We start from the raw sequence: 20,907 nt of genomic DNA on the forward strand, positions 1-20,907 counted from the left end.
GGCAGCAGTGGAGGCAGTAGAAGGAGTTTTTCAATTTTCCACGGAATCTCACCAGATTCCACATTCTTAGGCTAGCAGGTAATCTAATCATTTATCCCTCTTACCGCTCTCTCTCTTACACAATTCACGCTTACTTCTGGCAACGTAATACCTTTAGAAATACTTCGCATTATCATTTCCATTACCATCGATAGTACCATCGATTTCTCACCAGTTTAGTGCTACGTTCCCCCATCGTAAAGCAGACTTATTTAGCTTTTTTTGGCTATATTATACTTTAAATAGGAGGAAAATACGAATTTCATTTTCAACCTAATCTTCTACCTAAACTTAAACACTTTTAAAAGTGGTGGAATAAATATATTTCAATATTACTATAAAAATAAATCATCTTGGTCAAATCATCACTGTTTTTACTTTTATTTAAATGAAATATTTCAGTACAATTCAGCAAAATAAAAATAAAAAATCCTACGCGAACACTGACGAGACTTTTTGTTATCGCCTAAAGTATATTTAAAAAAAAAAAAAAATACTTTGTGTGACAAGAAAATTGCTAAAATTAATTCAATCAATTCCCTCAGTCGATTTTCTAATATCGCTAATTTTATCCATCATAGCAAGCGTTTTTATAAATTATTTTTAAAGGGGGAAAAAATTATTTTAATTTTACTATAAAAAAGAATTAGGCACTGATTGTTTTTATTACAAATCAAAAATTTCTCTTTTATTTTTTGGAGCTAAAAATATTTTATACGATGTAACATATACATCGTATAATGTATGTATAATATATATGTATGTATATAATATATTATATGTATTATACGTAGGGTAATGTCGGGTGAGATGGCCAATCGGGAGAGATGGCCAACAGCCGAAATATCGTCCGACGGCGCTGCGTGGCCTCTCAAGTGATAAACCTTCATGTCTGACTACAGTGAGTTCATTTTGGTCTGCGTCAAAGCGTTATTAATTAACTCAGAGAATAAAAACATTATCGTCTCCACAAAAACTTTTATGATAGTTGCATATTGCGTGCTGCAGCGAATGTATATGTCGAAATTTTAGTGTTGCTTTTTACATATTAGGAAAGTACAGTATACATTAATGAATCCTAACTTCTAAAACTGTCAAAAACTACGCGTTGAGTTATGTTTATCATGTTGGCCATCTCTCTCTAGCATTCGGGACAGATGGCCATCAAACAGATGGCCAATTATTATTTTTTTTTTTTTTGTTATAGTTTGGCTCAGTTTCCAATTCACAGCAGAAAAATGCCAACTCAGCATAAAAGACAGAATACTAACCGCGGAAATTATACTGAAGAAAATTTGAGATCGTATTAACCCCACACCCAAACTGTCGTCTCTGCAAGAATACGAGCCAAGTATGTTGCCACTTTATTAACTTCTCTCGAGCACATTACTGTTGTAAAAAACAGAGTTGCAAAGAAATCCAAAACAACAAGAAATACCATCCCCAAAGAGACAATTCTGAAAGAAAGGATTGTCCGAAAAAGAAAACGCTCACCTTCCCAAAGTTCCGATGAAGAGGACGAAACAGGAATCGAATTTGAAGAGGAAAGTGATGCTATTTCAGTAATCGATGAAACTGAATGTACAGGATATGGGGAAAGCTACAGCAAGACCAGAAAAAAAAGATTGGTTGGAATGCATAATATGCCGGAAGTGGTTCCACGAAAATTGCTCTTCTTTTGCATACGCTTGCCAAAATTGTGGTAAAAGCGCATTTAAAAAGAAGAATAATAAGTAAATATTAAGTAACCATTCATTTTTTTCTGTTATTTTTACGTTTTACTAGTGCAATTTCATTTACAATATGTGGCCATCTCTCCCAAGCTACATTGGCCAACTCACCCAACCCAGTGGGGATAGATGGCCAATTGCTATTTTTTTTTTTTGTAAGAATAACAAAATGTTTCCCTTAGCATTTTTTTCCTTATCTTATGTTTGTGAGCGTATGAGGTTTCCAAAAATAATAATAAATTAAGCCTAGCCCTTACCAAAAATTTGCAGGCACCCTCCAAATAAAATGGTGGCCATCTCACCCTACTTTACCCTATGTATAATAAAAATATGAAGATAATATGCCAATTTTTCCGATGGGCTTTAATTTCAAATTAGGTATCGGGAACGGAGACGTGCAGCAAACATACTTTGCTGAACATTTCTCTTATTAACCATTAATTACCTTATATTTCAGTTATCTCTTACTTCTCTTTCCTGAATTAGAAATTAGCATATAATTTTGAAATATAGGAAAGTTAAAGGATATAGTATATAGTGATCAGTTACGTTCCTTAACCACCTGTAGCGACACTTATTCAACAAGGCGGTATACAGCTAAAAAGTGATACCCATCCTCTCTTTTACAGCGATTGCACATGGTACGAAGTCTGAGGAAAATGGTTTGTAATTTAAGTATTTGAACAACTGGCGTTAAATAAGTCTGAGTATTTGCTCAAATTTTTAAGTAAGCAGATTGGAGTTTTCGCAGAATGTAACTCTGAGTTAGCTGTTATTTGTAGAACTGAATGTTTAATGCTGATTTTTTTTTTTTTTTTTTTAAATTAGTGAACTAACTAAGCAGATACTTTAGAAACATAAACTTTCACTTTTATTTGAACATTTTTCTGTAAAAATACGAAGAAGAAAGTTTGTAGTAGAGACTTCGAACGAGCTGCGGAGGAGTAACTAATTCCATAGAACGAAGTCCACACCTACGCAGCCTAACAAAAAGTCAGTGATCGCCCACTTCTAAATTTATGACTCCTTTACATTTTTAAATTTAATAAATATTTTCCAAAAAAAACTGTTAATTAGAGTAAAAGAGTTAAAGAAATTTCAAATTTCATTTTAAAATTTAAAATATTTATTCAGTAAAGAGTTGCACACAATTAAACTTTGATTGTAATAGAAGGTATGTAACTATTAACTATTAAATCCTTAAAAATCGTTGAATGACACCCATATGCAATTAAACATACAAAATGGCGGGGGTGAAATATTACCCACAATTCGCATTCACCTATTTCACAAGAAAATAACCATTATTCCCAATTTTCTGTTTTCCCTTACACATAATCAGTATAGGAAACAAGACATTAGGACCTTATTTCTGCATAGGATCATTTCTACAGTAAGTGGTTGATTGCAATTTACGTAAAATTTTGCATGAAAAGAAAAATTTGGATTGCATAATTTGATACTTCATTAAATACCTATGGAGGAAAAATTAGTAAACAAAAAAAATTGAATTTTTATTTTTGATAGAAATAATTAGCCATAAAAATTGCAATGAAGTATGGTGGTGCATGGATGTTTTGATACCTCCTAAGTTAAATGAGCGCTACCAGTATAAGGGTTTGTGACAACCTAATAAATTCTTAACAATATTAATGAAAATTGAATGCAGTAAAATTATTTAAATGATATTATTGTTAGAAAATTCGAATAAAACACATAAGCCTTCTCACACGTTTCTAAATGGCTGAAATTACTAGCTGAATTATTACTGAAATCTTGGGAACTTGCTAATTTGTGTACCTTTTGTCGTTTAATCAACCCTTATACTAAACTTTTTAAACAGTAAGTTTTTGTTAAGGAATATTGGTTGTTTGGTTAATAATTGTACTGGTTATTGAATATGAAGTGTGTTCCATCAAATCAATCTGACTGATTAATATACTCAACAATAGCTAATTGCAACCTAACAGTCCCATAGCTGACAAATCCTCCAATTGTCATGGGAGTCATACCCGCATTAATTAGACAAGTGACAATCAGTCACATTCTCCCCAAGCGACACATCTGCGACTGTTCAATGAACGATTATCTGAGAAGATTGCAGTGATTTCTGATTATATCATAGAGTAGGTACACGGTTACTAATTTATTGCAGTAAAGATAAATACAGAATCTGGCCGTTAGGTAAGTAAAGTAATGCCTATTCTTTTCAGGCAGGCTTTACTTCCAACTACCAATTAGGTGTCGTGGACGGAGGCGACTAGCAAACATACTTTACTATCAATTTCTTTTATTAACCATTAAATAAAATCCAAGGCCTAAGACCTGGAATCGAACCCAGTACCACAATACATATTATCTTTACAGATCTTGCCTCTAACCGCTCGGCTACAGTGGCGCCTCAATCTAGCCTTTAGTATTTACAATGTAAATAGCCTAGCTAATTAATACAAGTACCAAATTCTTCTGAAGCCCTTACCAATGATGGAATTGTTGTAGCTGAGACAATAACTTCACCAGCGTAAACCATTCGACAGTTTATATATAGAATGCTTGAAGTAGTGTGTACATTTAAATTTCAATAATTTCTGACTTTTTTGGGGGGGGGCATTGGCTTCCGCCATACAGCCAGCATCGTCTAGGTGCTTATCACTAGAATATCACTCACTCTCCATTCTTACCTACAAATACATTCGCTTCACACATTCATCCCTCTACTATATACAACTATTTACATAAACTACTGCTAATGGATGGAGCAGCACTCTGTGCTCCTGCCATCCTTATAGCTTAACCAAAATTAAAATCACGTAATCCTTCTCTAAGCATTTTCTTCCATTCATTCTAATTCGGCTATAGCTTTTAAATACATTCATATTTCATTGCTAGCTCTGCTATCGACTTAAGCACATAAATGTTGGTGGAGAATATAATGTCTTCGTAGCAAAATGGTGCATCTAAATACCTGTATATATCGTCAAACATTCGTTTCCTTTCTACCACATAACGTGGACATATCATTGTTACATGTTTCGTTGAAATCCTCCTCCTCATTGCAATCTACGCAAAGAGGAGAGGACCTTTTGTTGATCCTGTGTAGATACTATCCGTACACCGCGTGGTTCGCTCTCAGCCTGCTTATTGTCGTAACAACCCATTTATTAGTGACAGTTCCCTTAAACCATGGTTGTCTAGGTAACTGATCTGCCATAGTTTTATAGAATCTACCTTTATCACCATTATTGTAATCTATCTGCCATTTTTGTAGTGCTGCTTTTGCAATTATACCCTTGATATCGGTGTGTGGTAATTTATAATTAGCCATTTCCCCACTATTGGTGGCTTCCTTTGCAAGTGTATCAACAATTTCATTCTCTTTTATACCACAATGACCCCTTACCCACAAAAAATTAATGCAGACTCCCTTCTCTTTAAAAATGGCAATAGTTTCTACAATCTCAGCGATAATGTGATTCATTCCTGTAGACTGGTTGTGTATATGTGATAATTTACACAACGCACTCTGGCTGTCACTAATAATGGTATATTTTTTCTCCGACAACGAATAAATATATTTTAAAGCCGTTAAAATAGCAATTAGCTCCGCTGTATAGATGGACGCCTCATCTTCTAATTTAATTATCGTAAAATAGTTCCGAACCGGATCATACACAGCACTTCCGACTTTATTATTGATTTTGGACCCATCTGTAAATAAACGATATGAGCCCGGATAATGGGAAGAAATGTAATTTTCGAAGGCCGCGGTTCTCATCTTTTCCGGTACCTTTATCAAGTCGAAGGAAGTGTTAACACTTAATTCGCTCAATAAATGTTCGTATTTTAAGTTGTGCACATCTAACTTATTATTAGAATATACCTTATCTCTAAAGGTAGAGATTCTAATAAAACTTTCCGTGTAAATGGGGCCTTTCTTGTTTGTCCAATATTAGTGGCTGAGGACTTCGGTATTTAATTGGCTTATTTTATTATAAATTATCCGGTTCGCGGCTGATTTTTTTAAGACATATCGATCTGCTTCCTTTTCTGTTTACTAACTTTTTTTTTTTTAAGTTTACGGAGGACGAATACTATGAAGTTGGTACGAATTGTTAGATAAAGAGGATCGACGATCCAACGCAGTTTCTTGCATAGATGGATTGGATTCCGCTGATATTAGTTCATTTTGTAGTTCTTTGAAGTTTGAATTTGTAATTTCCAACCTTCGGACATATTAAGATCTATGTACTCGGGTAATCTCAGTTTAGAGTTTCTTTTTTAAAATTATTTTTAGTTAAGAAATATTTTTTATCGAGGTGGGTAGTTGAGGAGACATTTTTGGATTTACTACTGGCGCGTCAACGTTCCAAAAATGTGTAAATGGCATTCTGGGTTGACGAAGTTCAAACAAAAAGCAGGGATTTGTAATATAATTTGCAATACACGGCACTTATAGGATGCACTGCAGTTTTTAGAGGTTACAGTGGTTATGCATTTACAGTCGTTCTTTCTACATTCAATCTAAATCTAATCATCCAGGATGCTGAGATGTCAGTTGAATTTGCTGAGATTAATGATTGTGAATAAGTGTCTCTGATGACACTAGTTTTGTTAATTACACACTTATAATTTGTTTTTCACATCTTAGCAACTAAATAAGTGAAAACAAATCAAATTCTTGCTAGCAACACGACAATGGCTGCCTGTACTGTAAGGGTACAGAAGGCTTTGCTTTGCTGTAACCCACATGCTGCAAACAAACATGTATTTTAGAGCTGTTTCTCTTCACTACGGCTGAACCCATTAACAACGCTTGGTGGCCAACTGGACCATAACCCTCTAACTATAGTAACATGAAAATTAGTGACGCTCATGTGAACATACGACCAAACCGTTTCAAAAAAAAAGCCACAAAGATGAGCTTTTAATGTATATTTAATTAATTTGCAAATTGATTAAATATACATTTCGTCCATGATGTAGGTATTTTATTTGATCCAATAATAAAGTTTATTAACCGTCCATGATGAGAGGGCTTCTAGATTTATATTTATTTTTAAATATAAATATATACAGGGTGATCCATTTAAAATACCCCAATTGCTGATAACTTATTAGGAAAGCGGAAATCCAGAAAAACATTATACGTAAACTATATAAACTATATAATTTAGTACAGTAAAGATAAATACTGAATCTGGTCTTCAGTAAAGTTAAGTAATGCCTAATTTTTCAGGCGGGTTTTACAATACAAAGAGAGATATAGTGGTTTCAAATTTGAACGATTTACAAAACTTCCAAAATTTAACCTTCTATACCCCAAAAACTATAATCACTAAAACATTGCTATTTATCCTAGTTATAAAGAAGAATTTCCTCTACAATTTGGTAAAGAATTCATTAAAATCGAAGAAATACAAAGAGAGATATAGAGGTTTGAAATTTGAACGATTGCTTAAAAATCCAAAATTTAACCTCCTATATCTCTCTACCAATTATAGCTAGAACATTGATAATTATACCAGTTATAGAACTGACTTTTCTCTATAATTTGGTACAGTAATCATTAAATTCAGAACAATAAGAAGAGAGATAGAAAGGTTTGAAATTTGAACGATTTGAAAAACCTCCAAAATATAACCTTCTAAATATATTTCAATAACTATTATCACTAAAACATTGCTAATTTTACCAGTTTTAGAGCAGAAATTTCTCTACAATACGGTAAAGAATTCATTAAAATCTCAACAATACGTATGAAGACATATATGTAGGTTTAAAATTTGTACGAGTTACAATACCTCCAAAATTTAGCCATCTCAGTATCATTACTAAACCATTGCTACGAGGGTCGTTTGAAAAGTCCGTGCAAAGTCAGAGAGATAGCACCACTGGCGCGTATCGAGGTTATGTTTAGTTAGTAGCATCTCTTGGAAGAACACACACCAAGTTTCAGCCAGATCGGTCTATTTCTTTGGGTTTGGCATTCGTTTGAATCGAGGAAGTCGAGTGATTTTCAAAAAATGGACGAAAAAGAATTTCGTGTGTTGATTAAACTCCTCTTTATGAAAGGCAAAACGCCTCAGGAGACTAAAGAGAAGCTTGATAAACATTATGGTGAACTCTGCACCTTCGATTAGAACAGTTTATAAGTGGTTTCAAAATTTTCGGAGTGGCCATATGGGCACAAGTGACGCTGAACGTTCTGGACGCCCTGTTGAGGTTACTATCCAGAAATCATTGATAAAATCCATGATATGGTGATGGATGACAGAAGAGTGTAGGTACGTGAGATTGCTAGTGCTGTGGGCATCTCGAATGAACGGGTACATAATATTTTGCATCAATATTTGGACATGACAAAGCTATCCGCAAGATGGGTGCCGCGATTGCTCACGCTTGACCAAAAACGAAATCGTGTGAAGTGTTGCAAGGACGGTTTGCAGCTGTTCCAGAAAAATCCGTAGGACTTTAAGCGTCGTTTCGTCACTGTGGATGAAACATGGATACATCACTACACTCCTGAGACCAAAGAACAATCTAAACAATGGGTTACCAAGGGGGAATCTGCGCCAAAAAAGGCGAAGACCGTTCCTTCGGCCGGAAAGATTATGGCGACTGTCTTTTGGGATTCGCAAGGAATAATCCTCATCGACTATCTGGAAAAGGGTAAAACTATTACAGGTGCATATTATTCTTCGTTATTGGACCATTTGAAAACCGAGCTGCAAGAAAAACGCCCACGATTGGCCCACAAAAAAGTCCTTTTCCATCACGACAACGCACCAGCTCACACCTCAGCAGTTGTGGTCGCAAAATTAATGGAAATAGGGTTCCAACTCGTTTCACATCCCCCTATTCTCCAGACTTGGCTCCCTCGGTTTACTATTTGTTCCCCAATATGAAGAAATGGCTGGCGGGAAAAAGATTTTATTCAAACGAGGAGGTGATTTCAGAAACGAATGGCTATTTTTCAGACTTGGACAAATCCTATTATTCGGAAGGGATCAACAAACTAGAGCAGCGTTGGACGAAGTGTATAAGCCTAAAAGGAGACTATATTGAAAAATAAAAAAGGTTTACCCCAAAAAATTAAGTAGTTTTTATTTTTGCACGGACTTTTCAAACGACCCTCGTATTTATGGGCTATAGAGTCTATAGAGCAGACTTTTCTCTACAATTCGTTAAAGATAAGCTGAATAATTTACAAAGCCTCCTAAATTTAAACTTCTATATTTCATTACCTAAGTATGTTGCAATTTTTATATTTGTTAAAAAAAAAAAAATACTTAAAGTTAAGTATTTGCTTCCGTTCCTAATACCTAATAGGTATCACGTATCACATAGAGGTAACACAACGCCTGAAAAATTGATGATTACTTTTCTTAACGTGAATGCATTAAGTGATTTGAGAAATATTAATTCTAATTTTAAGGCAAAAAACAAAATTACTCACATCAGACTTTTGTTTATCTTTAGTGTATTATTATTACGTTTTTATAATTATGAATAGGTGATGGGGAGAGCAAGTACACATGTAAAAGACGAAGCGTTACCTTTTATTACTTATAACCTTTCTAGAAACCTACACAAGAGTTAGCTAAAATATAGATGGCGCTACTTTATATTACACCTCCTCACGGAGCTAATTAATAATAAAAGAACAGAAATAATCTTCAAATTGAAAAAGAAAGAAAACTTATGATAGAAAAACAAATAAACTTATTATGTAATTATTATAAATCAAGTTTCTTGGGCTTACGGATAACCCGCCCACTCTGTGTTGTTGTTGTCGCATCCGAGTTAAGAGGCAATGCCTGCTCACCAGGGGATGGCAGGGCTGGTCCATCTTGTGCGATGCTTCTCTGTAGAGACTGGTCTTCAGGCTGTTCTTCCAGAGTCGATGGTGGAGGTAGTTTGCTACCAAGACCTGTCTTACTTGGTGTCTGCAGCACTGACTTTTGAGGAGACAATACTAGAGAGAAGTTATATTTGTTGCAGGGAACCCTATTACTTTTAAATTGGATACAGCATCTGACGTAAATATTTTGCCTTTAAACATTTATAATAATCTGCAGGATAAATCCAAAATTGAAAAGACGAATGTTCGACTGAGGTCTTATGGAGGTTTTACTACAAACCCAATAGGTAAAGTAAACTTTAAATGTACTTATAAACAAGTAAATGAGGATTTAGATTTTATAATTGTGAACTATGATTCGTCTCCTATTTTAAGTGCCAATTCATGTCTAAAATTAGGACTTCTCAAAAGACTTTATACAATTAACGCCGATAATAAAGACTCAGGCAATACAGTAAAAATTGTTAATAAAAAGTTTACTAATCCAATAAATAATAAAATTAGTGCGAAACCACAAGTAATAAATTCAAATAAAGATAGGTTTATAGATAAGAACTCTGATTTATTTACAGGAATAGGGAAACTACCATTTAAAATTAAAATACAACTGCGTGATGAAGCTATACCTGCTGTCAAAAGAACTCGTAGAATACCCGAATTTCTTAAGAAGAAGTTAAAAAATGAACTGGATCGCCTTGTGAAACTTGGAATAATCCGTCAAACAGACGAGCCCACTGACTGGGTTCATGATATTGTCATTGTCGAAAAGAAAGATGGGAGTGTTAGACTGTGCCTTAACCCAATACCTTTAAATAAATATATCAAACGTGAACACTATAGTATTCCAACTCAAGAAGAATTAATTGCAAACTTAGGTGGAAAAAAATATTACACCTCCTATTCTATAACTTCATATAAACGTTATGCAACGATGAGTGCAAGTACACAAATTAAACGCGTATTTATTAATGCAAATTATGATAATAATTAAAGTACAACAATATAATTTTGCTTCGAGCAAAACTTGCTCCTAGATTTCTTCTTGATTTCTGTTTGTACCTACTTCATCGCCAATTAGCCATTTGGAAGTCTGGTAAATTCAAAACATTGTTTCAACAGTTTTCTCTTATTACAGAACACAGTTCATCACCGGAAAGTTATCTGTTAGAATATCCTAGGAAGTTCTGAAGCGAGAAGCTGATGGTGGACACTGTTTTGGGTCTGCCTAATGACATGGTAGCTCCCAGTTACAGCTTCGGCATGCCTTTTAAAGTTCTTACTCTGGACCGAGTGACTTGCGAAGCGCGGTCTGCGGTAATGTCAGGTGATTTAGTCTCTGGTTGCACTACGCCCCTAAGAAGAAGTGTACGTGGCTAAATCGTAGCCTAAATAAGCAAGACAAAAATATTTTCATTTATCATTCTGTTAGAGCAAGGTTTCCATTCTTTGCAAACTCAATAAAACATATTTCGCAACTTCATTTTTTTTCTCCAAGTGAAAGCAAAAAAAGAAGCTAAATATAAAGATGTCGCAGTTGGTTATCTTTCATGCGGTTAGTTATTAATGAAAGTATGACATGTGTCCCGAAGAAAAGATAAAGCAAAAGAAGATAGAAAGGAATTATCCGGGTCAAAACAAAACAAGAAAAAACATCGAGAAAGTATTTACTCTTGGTATATGCATTTATCATGTTAGGTTCGCAGAGATTAGACCGGCTCTTTCAAGAAAGTACTATAAGTAATACTGGTGAGGACATTCTTATGTAACCAAAGAAGCGACAGGCTGCGAAGGCCGATTACCATGGGAGAATTCAACATTTTTTGTTTTATTTATACTTTAGAAGTTTGTACTATTTATAAAGGGCATCTGAGTATTACGTAGGATATACTTATCTTGTCCAGTCTGTCCTTCAACCACGTTTTTACCACATTCTTATTTTGCTATTCCAGCACACTTTTACTCTCTCTGTCTTCCTCACTCACCATCTTTATTTCAACGGACGACAATCATACTAGGCCATGGCAACTACAGAAGAAGACAGTCTTATTCCAGTTACCAAGAAGAAGAATAAGACCAAAAACAAAAAACCTCAAGGAACTTGCCAACCTTGTTTGAATAATGGATCCCCAGGATTGTTGGATTCCCAACAGTATACCCATTTTTACCATATCAGACATGCCGACATCTCCTTCTGTTTCTATATGGACAACAATTTTAACTACTATTCTGTTCCATAACATTTTATTCTAGTATACCTTTATTTTTATTTGTTATTTCTTTATTTCAAACACTTTGTCTTTGGTTAAATTTGGTTTATTTAAATAAATATGTTATCAGTTTAGCAGATAGTTACTAAAAATATTCACCATGTTTGAAATATCATAATTACGACATTTAATTAGCTTTTAGTTGAATCAAAGAATTTTTTTGGCGCAATAATGGTGATAAAGGTAGATTCTATAAAACTATGGCAGATCAGTTACCTAGACAACCATGGTTTAAGGGAACTGTCACTAATAAATGGGTTGTTACGACAATAAGCAGGCTGAGAGCGAACCACGCGGTGTGCGGATCGTATCTACACAGGATCAACAAAAGGTCCTCTCCACTTTGCGCAGATTGCAATGAGGAGGAGGATTTCAAACATATAATAATGATATGTCCACGTTATGTGGTAGAAAGGAAACGAATGTTTGACGATATATACAGGTATTTAGATGCACCATTTCGCTACGAAGACATTATATTCTCCACCAACATTTATGTGCTTCAGTCGATAGCAGAGCTAGCAATGAAATATGAATGTATTTAAAAGCTATAGCCGAATTAGAATGAATGGAAGAAAATGCTTAGAGAAGGATTACGTGATTTTAATTTTGGTTAAGCTATAAGGATGGCAGGAGCACAGAGTGCGGCTCCATCCATTAGCAGTAGTTTATGTAAATAGCAGTATATAGTAGAATGATGAATGTGTGAAGCGAATGTATTTGTAGGTAAGAATGGAGAGTGAGTGATATTCTAGTGATAAGCACCTAGACGATGCTGGCTGTATGGCGGAAGCCAATGCCAAAAAAAAAAAAAAAAAAAAAAAAAAAAAAAAAAAAAAAAAAAAAAAAAATACATATCTGCAGATATACATATCTGCACTTAGAAGTTATATCTGTTGAGAAAAAGAAATATTATAGGAATGAATGAAGCTCATTACATTTTATGTTATTAATTCCGGGCTTTCTTCTGTTGAAGTTGGTGGATGTACAGTGAAAGCAAAAAGTACTGTTAGCCTTCTTTTATTGTAAAGTACATTTGCTAGTCGCCTCAGTCCTTAAGAACTAATTTGGTAGAATTTATAGACGGCCTAAAAAAAAGAGACAGTATTGTTAAGTGTTAGTGGGAGATCCCCAGTTCGAATCCCGCGTATGGCTACTTTTTATTTGTTAGAAAAAATGTTGTTAATAAAGTATTTGCGAAGGCCACAGTCCAATACACTTGATCGGTATTTTGGTCGTTAAGACCATCCTGAAAAAAATAGGCGATTACTTTATTTTTGTATTTTCTATGCTTCAGGACATACAGAATTTGGTTTTCGCTGATTCTTTAAATCCATCCAAGATTTCCGCAAATATGCAGCCTCTTTATCTGCAGAAATGAATGATAACAACAGGTTAGAAGGTACTGTTTAGAGTGGCTATGCGGTTGCAAGATATATTCCAGAACAGTCAGTTAATTTGGCACAAGCGGTTTAATTGATTTAATGAAATAGAAATTATTAACTAAGAACTTAAGAATATAAACCTCAAGAACAATTTCAAATAACTTAATATTAATTTATCGTAATTACTTGAATAACTAGAATAATAAAGCTATTTGCAAAAATAAAATATAGAATTAGACAATTGTAACGGCTAGACAAGATACCGAGGGTCGTTTGAAAAGTCCGTGCAAAGTCAGAGCATCTCTTGGAAGAACACACACCAAGTTTTAGCCAGATCGGTCTATTTCTTTGTGTTTGGCATTCGTTTGAATCGAGGAAGTCGAGTGATTTTCAAAAAATGGACGAAAAAGAATTTCGTGTGTTGATTAAACACTACTTTATGAAAGGCAAAACGCCTCAGGAGACTAAAGTGAAGCTTGATAAAGATTATGGTGACTATGCACCTTCGATTAGAACAGTTTATAAGTGGTTTCAAAATTTTCAGAGTGGCCATATGGGCACAAGTGACGCTGAACGTTCTGGACGCCCTGTTGAGGTTACTAGTCCAGAAATCATTGATAAAATCCATGATATGGTGATGGATGACAGAAGAGTGAAGGTGCGTGAGATTGCAAGTGCTGTGGGCATCTCGAATGAACGGGTACATAATATTTTGCATCAACATTTGGACATGACAAAGCTATCGTATAGTAGGGTTAACGGTAGAATTTAAATTCTTTTCTCCGTTGGTGAAATCTTTCTATTTATCAAGATGGTCCATTGTTTTCTTTGTTAGTTTTATCCCATGGGGGAAAAACCCCTAATTCAGTGGTAGTAAGTCTGTTTTGTCTTTTGATTCCCTTCCACCCGCATCGCAACTACGTCTAAAATTGAGTTTTATAATTTTTAAGTTATTTCTAAATTTGTGAATTTTTTTTTTTAGAATTCCCATCACGAACTAACGGCTTCCATCACTGGATGGTCGTCGTTCACTCCAATCACGCCCTTGGCGCACATGCATGTGCGCTTATATGTATGGATTGTATGTATGCGTGCATGTGTATTTGTGCTATCCTATCATTCATCTCTTTTGCTTATTGTTCTACCTACAGTTGCAAAATAAATAAACTAATAAAAAAAAAAAAAAGAATTCCCATCTGTTCATCTGATCCTTTTGCAATTACAAGTGTTGTAGAAATGGTAAATTAAACTCTTTGAAAAAAAAATTAAAGGAAAAAAAAATATAGATCCTACATTGAAATGCAGAAACTTCGAAAGTTCGCAGGAAAAAACAAATTGAATACAAAATTGTCAGTGGCCAAACAAAGTGAACTCACACCGAGCCTTTACTCATCAATATTCTTTCTGCAGAAAACACAAGTTCTCCAAAACATCCTTTACGCTTTTCTCAACCTCGTTGCTAGCACACTCACCGAACTAGAAATAATAAATAAATCAATCAATAAAAAAATATATGTATATACCATAAAGAAGTGGGAGATAAAATAAAATATTTTTTAACACTTGCCTGAATTGTTGAGTTCACAATGCTTTTAGTAAATCAACTTTCGAGTTTGCTTCAACAACTACTTCTTACTTTTCGAGGAGGTTTGAGAGTTCTTTCAGCAGATCCTCAGGGATAAGACATCACTTGTTCACAAGTACCTAACTTAGAAATAAATCCTTCCAAGTGTGAATATAGTGGCAGAGTGGACCCGGTGTTACCAAGCAGAACTCAATTCCATTTCATAACTTAACTTTTTCATTTAGTAACAAAGAAAGCATCTTTTAACAACAAATAATACGTTATCGCTTTTGTTTTGTTTTTTATACACAAAAAAGCTGTAAAGTTTTGAAACTTATGCAAAACTTTTTTTTGCTGAAGTTATTCGATGTCTAATAGTTTGCTTCAATCAGGACCGGATTTAGATGAAAAGAGGCCCTAGGCTATTCCACTTATAAGGCCCTTTCACCTCCCATTTTTAAGTTTGTAAATTACATGAGAGATAATAAAATACATCGCTACTGTTATACAACACAAAACAGTGTTTTATTGTTCACTGTTTTTAGAATAGTGTAATTTTAATTATGCTAACAATTTGAATGTAGGCCCCTCTTGATTTTGAGGCCCTAGGCTGAAGCCTAGTAAGCCTATAGGAAAATCCGGCCCTGGCTTCAATAAAGGAGTAGTTATTGTTAGCCTGCTACAATTCCCGAGCTCTAGATATCCCAATTATTTCCTTAAGAGCAATTCTATCCCAAATACATTAAACCTTGGTCACCGTAGTAAAGTGAACACTTTTTTTGTAGCCATTTTCCACTTTATTTTAATATAAACCAATTTTGGAAAAAAAATATTAAGTCACTTACAAGTTGGCCGCGGACTGGTTGTCTAGGTTGTGAACTCCATCTGACTCACTCCCATATTTGATTTATCTGAAACATTAAAAAACAAAAATCATATAAAATGAACATAGTTTCAATATTTTAGGGAAGTTTTAAAGAAAAGGATTCCCCACACGAAGTTCCCCGATGAATTCGAGCTCGCTGCCTAGAGTTTAAAACAAATATCAGTTAAACGATAAACTAAAGAAACACATAGTGTTCAGTCGAACTCATCTTTTCTTGGCGCCCCTCTTTTAAATTTCCCGCCATGCTTTTCCCGCGTTTTGGTTCCCGCCAAACTTCTGTAGCCTCGCATCTTGTAACCTTATTGTGTTTTCACTTCTCTTCTTTTCAGGCTACTGTGCATCTCGTTCATCGGCAAGAAGAAGAAGCAACAACCGCCCTCCTGTATCCTTTACTTTACACTTCTCTTCAGCATCAGTTTTTCTCCATCTTCATCTGCAAGGGTGGTCTGGTCTCGGTGTCTTTTAATTTGCTCTCTTTATGGCCCTGGCCCTGCCAGCCTTGACCCCACTTGGTGTCCAACCTTTTCGAGTGGTGGGGCTTACGCACTAAGGGCACTAGAGATTAACCCTCTCTAAAACTCTCGCGTTTTCCGCTTTTGGGTGTAGGCGTCTTCGCGCGCCTACACTTAGATACAATCAGCCCATCATTGCGTTGTACAAGCAAGAAAGATAATAAGGAATGTCCATAACCCACAGAGAAAGGAAAAGATACCTGGTGGTTACATTCCGACATTACACGTCTATGGTCACTCGTCAGAGAGGAGGTCGCGAAATGTTAAGACGTCTCAGGATGTTATCTAGAAGTGTTCTGAAAGATTGGTTAGGATGAATGAGTTAGGATGAGATTCTAGGATGAATGAGTTAGGATGAGATTCTAGGATGAATGAGTTAGGATGAGATTCTAGGATGAATGAGTTAGGATGAGATTCTAGGATGAATGAGTTAGGATGAGATTTTAGGATGAATGAGTTAGGATGAGATTCTAGGATGAATGAGTTAGGATGAGATTCTAGGATGAATGAGTTAGGATGAGATTCTAGGATGAATGAGTTAGGATGAGATTCTAGGATGAATGAGTTAGGATGAGATTCTAGGATGAATGAGTTAGGATGAGATTCTAGGATGAATGAGTTAGGATGAGATTCTAGGATGAATGAGTTAGGATGAGATTCTAGGATGAATGAGTTAGGATGAGATTCTAAGTTATAACGGGATTTTCTGAAACGGATTTGTATAATTTTTTTTTAAGGAAAACAATGTTTACCTCTGTGTTAGTAGTTTGAAAAGGAGCATTAGCTTTGGAATTAAGAATTTTTGATCTGCAAGAACTGGATTTTACGAATGTTTGAGTATTTTGTTTATTTTGTCTAAACAAAGGCCCAAACGCCTTGCTGATACTTATTTAAATTTAGTTTCCAACTGTGGCCCAGTAGTCTTCTAAATTAAAGGATGGAAATTAAAATTATAGCAATTCGTGTATGAGGTATTCAATTAAGTAAAGCACAAGGCAGTAGATCACGTTGTCTGATGGTAAAAGAATTTGAATTTGAGAACAGAGGGAAGAGTGATATGTCAAAGAGTGAAGGTAAAGATTCTGTATCGTTCAGATTTATAGTCAATTTTTTAACAGATTTGAGGTGGGATTTAGGATTTCCTGAACTGTTATTTAAAATTAGATGATATTTATACTCCTGTGTCATCGGCATGGGTAATCAGAAAACAGATAGTTAGAAGGATATCCTTGAGCTCCTAAAAAAAAGGCCAAAGCGTCTAAATAAAGAGAAGTTAGAAAGGTATAGGCTTACCAAAAATTTATTTTTGATAAATCATTCCAAAGCAAGTACGGTGGTAACATTTGCAATCAGTTCACTGCTGGCCTCTGAAAAGTGTTCTCTCATTACAATTTCTTTCACCTGATCTGTAAGAAGCTCCTAGGAAGAGAAAATCTGAAGGAGTTAAACCCGGGATCCTTCGCGTTGGAATCCAATACAAGCTAACCTTGTAACTATTGAACTAATTCCTTCCCTAAGCTGTTTTCCCTGAAATAGTGTGGTCTCGACTCTAAGTTCTCCTTCGCCTTGTATGTTCATATTATTTGCTTGTTGCTGGTTTCGCTCAAACCTGCTTCCGAATATTTTCTCGCCTTCGTGTTGAAATTTTATCCAATTAAATCTATAATTCGAAGTGAATCAGATTTTAAGGCAGTTCTAGCAAAGGATAGAGCTAAGTTCCTTCTAAATCGATATTTAATTGAACGTAGGTTTCAAAACGTTTTATCTAATTTATTTTGTAATTTAAAATCCTTTACATTGTATAGAATCAGTAAATATGGAGAGAGTGATGAACTGGTGCGGGAAGAGCAGGAGGAGAGAAACTACCCAGCTGTAGCACTCTCTATAGAAGAGGGGAGAATCTGTGGAGAAAGGAGAGATAGGAGAATAATGGCGTTTAGGCCTTGAGACTACAAGGAAGTCGCGGGCCCACTGGCGATTCAGTCGGCGAGGAGTATTAGGGATGTCAGAGGAACTGGGAGACAGTACAAGAGGATTAGAGCTAGTCGAGACAGTGGTATGGAACTTTTGGTATTTAGTCTTGGCGAGTTGGTCTATGAAGGGAATGTTGAGCTCGGTGTGAAGAGTGAGGTTAGTCACTTAGAAAGAAGCAGTCTTGACTGAAATGTCTGTACAGTCCGTATGTTTGTAGGTTTGACTGAACCCCTCAGCTCTAGTCCGTAAGTCCACATAGGTTTGAGGATAGTACTGTATATGTATTAAGCGTTTGAGTTCAAAGAATAATTTGGAGCGTCGTCCAAGAAGTTTGTGAAGCAGTTTCGCATGTTTTGTCATTGCTTGTCTTTTAAGTCTATTGTGTGGGTTCCACGTGAGTCATTAGGTTTCAAAACTTAGAATTACATATGTTTTAAAATAACGTGATTGCAAAAAAAATTTAGGCTAGATCTTCGGAGACAGTAATCGTGTGAGGGATCACATCAGTATTTATTCTTTATCAGAGTTCCCAAAGCACTGGAAGGAAGCCTTCTTTCAACTTTTCCAGAAGGCTATGTTTTCTAAAATCAAAATAATAAATATTGAAGAGGAAGATGATGGAATTACCAATATTAAAAAGAGTCTATAATATATTTTAATAAATTGAACAAAACTGAATTAGTTATGACCCCCTGAAGCTAACCGTCACCCTTCTTTAACCTCCTTCTATGCTAGAAATAAAGTGTAAAATTAGGAATGAAGAGGAAATAACGAAATCTTCATTTTATTAGAGGCAGTACTGTTAAAAATGCTGAAACGCTAGTACAAGGAGCCACTTCTCAGTGTACTATTTCGGTCCTTTCATTTTATTAACTTTCATTAAACGCTGGCTGTGTCAAATTGCTTTTTAGAACCTTCTAGAATCTTTTTTTTTTATTTCCCCACAGGTTTCCTTTACATAGAAGTAGCTTTTCCGGCCTCTTTTCTGCATACCAGTGTTATTATTCCCATTGTAATCGTTAATATTTTGTAACTTTTATTGCATGTTCAGAGTGCCTAAAATTACACATCCTCCATTAGCAAGCTCTGCTTGTACCATGGCGGTAATATTTCTACTTTTAAAGGTTCCCAGTTAATAATATATTCAAAATATCTAATTTTATAGATAAAAATAAAATAATTCGGATTGGGGTTTTAAATTTGTGATAATAAATATTTAGTTTTTCTGATGTTTGGACAGAATATTAGAACCGTTGGATGGCGGTTAAATTCCCTGATTCCGTTGCACAAGATTTCTATTGTTCGAAAGAAAGTTTAAGTTAAAGTTATGCCAATTTTTTCACAAAAATACTTTACTACAAAGTTGTCATATTAAACATTAACTAAAATGCAAGGCCTAGGACCGGGAATCGAACCCATTAACCAGTAATACATTTTAGCTTTGCGGGCTATTAACTTTTAAAAAATACAAACCAAAACTTAGAATTACTCTACTAGAAACAAGAAGGCATTATATGATCGTGCAAATTAACATTTTGAGTATTTTGGCGAAAATATCCAGTTTAAGGCCCCTAGGTTCGAAAATAGATTGAGGAGTGCGTAGCTAGGGTAACCCAAAAACAAAAATTGCCGAAATTTCCAATTTGATATTTCAAAATCGGTGATAATGTAGGTGGGATTCAGTAATAAGGTGTGGAACGAAATCAGCCAACCTAAGGTAAATTGAGATAAAAGTAAATCTGGTGAGTTTTTGTTTTTGTTTTTTAACTAAAATTATAATTTTTTAGAAAAAAATTTAAAGCTAAATAAAGTTATAATTGTTTATTTTTTCATTTAAGGCGCGTCAACATCTAAGGTTATTGGCGCCCGGAGCTTTTTCCAGTGCACTGCCGGCCTCCGGACAGTGTTCTCTCGTTACAGACAACACTGTCCATCACCGGACAGTGACCTGTAAGAAGCTCTTAGGAAGAGAAAATCTAATAATAATTTTTTTTATATTATTATTATTATTATTAATGGCTCCTTTTTATTGTTTATTTAATTTGATTTCTTTATAAAGATACGAGTATTTACCAAAATTGTGGGCAATGGATTACACGATTTAAAAAAAGAATTGAATAAGAAATTATAAATAACACCGTATTAGCAATAACAAGCCAGTAAATTCCAGATTAATATCTTTGAGATTCGAGTAATGTTTGTATAATGTGCATTATCAGAGAGCAATAATATTAGGTCCCGATTGGGATTCAGAATACATCTTCTCTACTACATCATTACACATTATTGCAAAGCCTTACCCATAATACCTTATTCTGGTATTGTACATTAGATATCATATCCAGAATACAACGATCCCATTATTATGATTGTAAAAAAAAAATACTGATATTTCTTTATCTAGAAATAGTCTTGAAATCCGATGTGAATATCTAAGATATCAATGTAATAATTTCTTTTCTTCCAGTTTAATTTGTATTGTTTCATTTATGAGATTAATATTAAAAAATAAAACGTTTCATTATAACTAAATGACAAAAGTTAATATAGTTTTTCAACCTGGTTTAACTTTTGACTACAGATCGAGTGGCGGACAGTTCACTACCATAAAGTTCTCACATTCATCCCGTTTCTAGAAATAGATTTCTGACGACTGTCAGCAAGATTGTCAAGGATGCGCAAACCGATA

At 34.8% G+C, this 20,907-nt stretch overlaps 1 long non-coding RNA gene across 3 annotated transcripts in view; it reads right to left on the reverse strand.

Moving 5' to 3' along the window:
- LOC141451049 (uncharacterized) overlaps positions 1 to 20,907 on the reverse strand; it is a 1,078,357-nt gene that overhangs the window by 483,111 nt on the left and 574,339 nt on the right. For all 3 annotated transcript variants that reach the window (XR_012456506.1, XR_012456504.1, XR_012456505.1), the window contains one exon: positions 15,692 to 15,757. This is a non-coding gene — a long non-coding RNA (uncharacterized lncRNA). The remainder of the gene's footprint in view (positions 1 to 15,691; positions 15,758 to 20,907) is intronic.

This window comes from Rhodnius prolixus, unplaced genomic scaffold (assembly GCF_049639745.1).
Source record: "Rhodnius prolixus isolate KJV_2025 unplaced genomic scaffold, Rpr scaffold_8, whole genome shotgun sequence".
NCBI lineage: Eukaryota > Metazoa > Arthropoda > Insecta > Hemiptera > Reduviidae > Rhodnius > Rhodnius prolixus.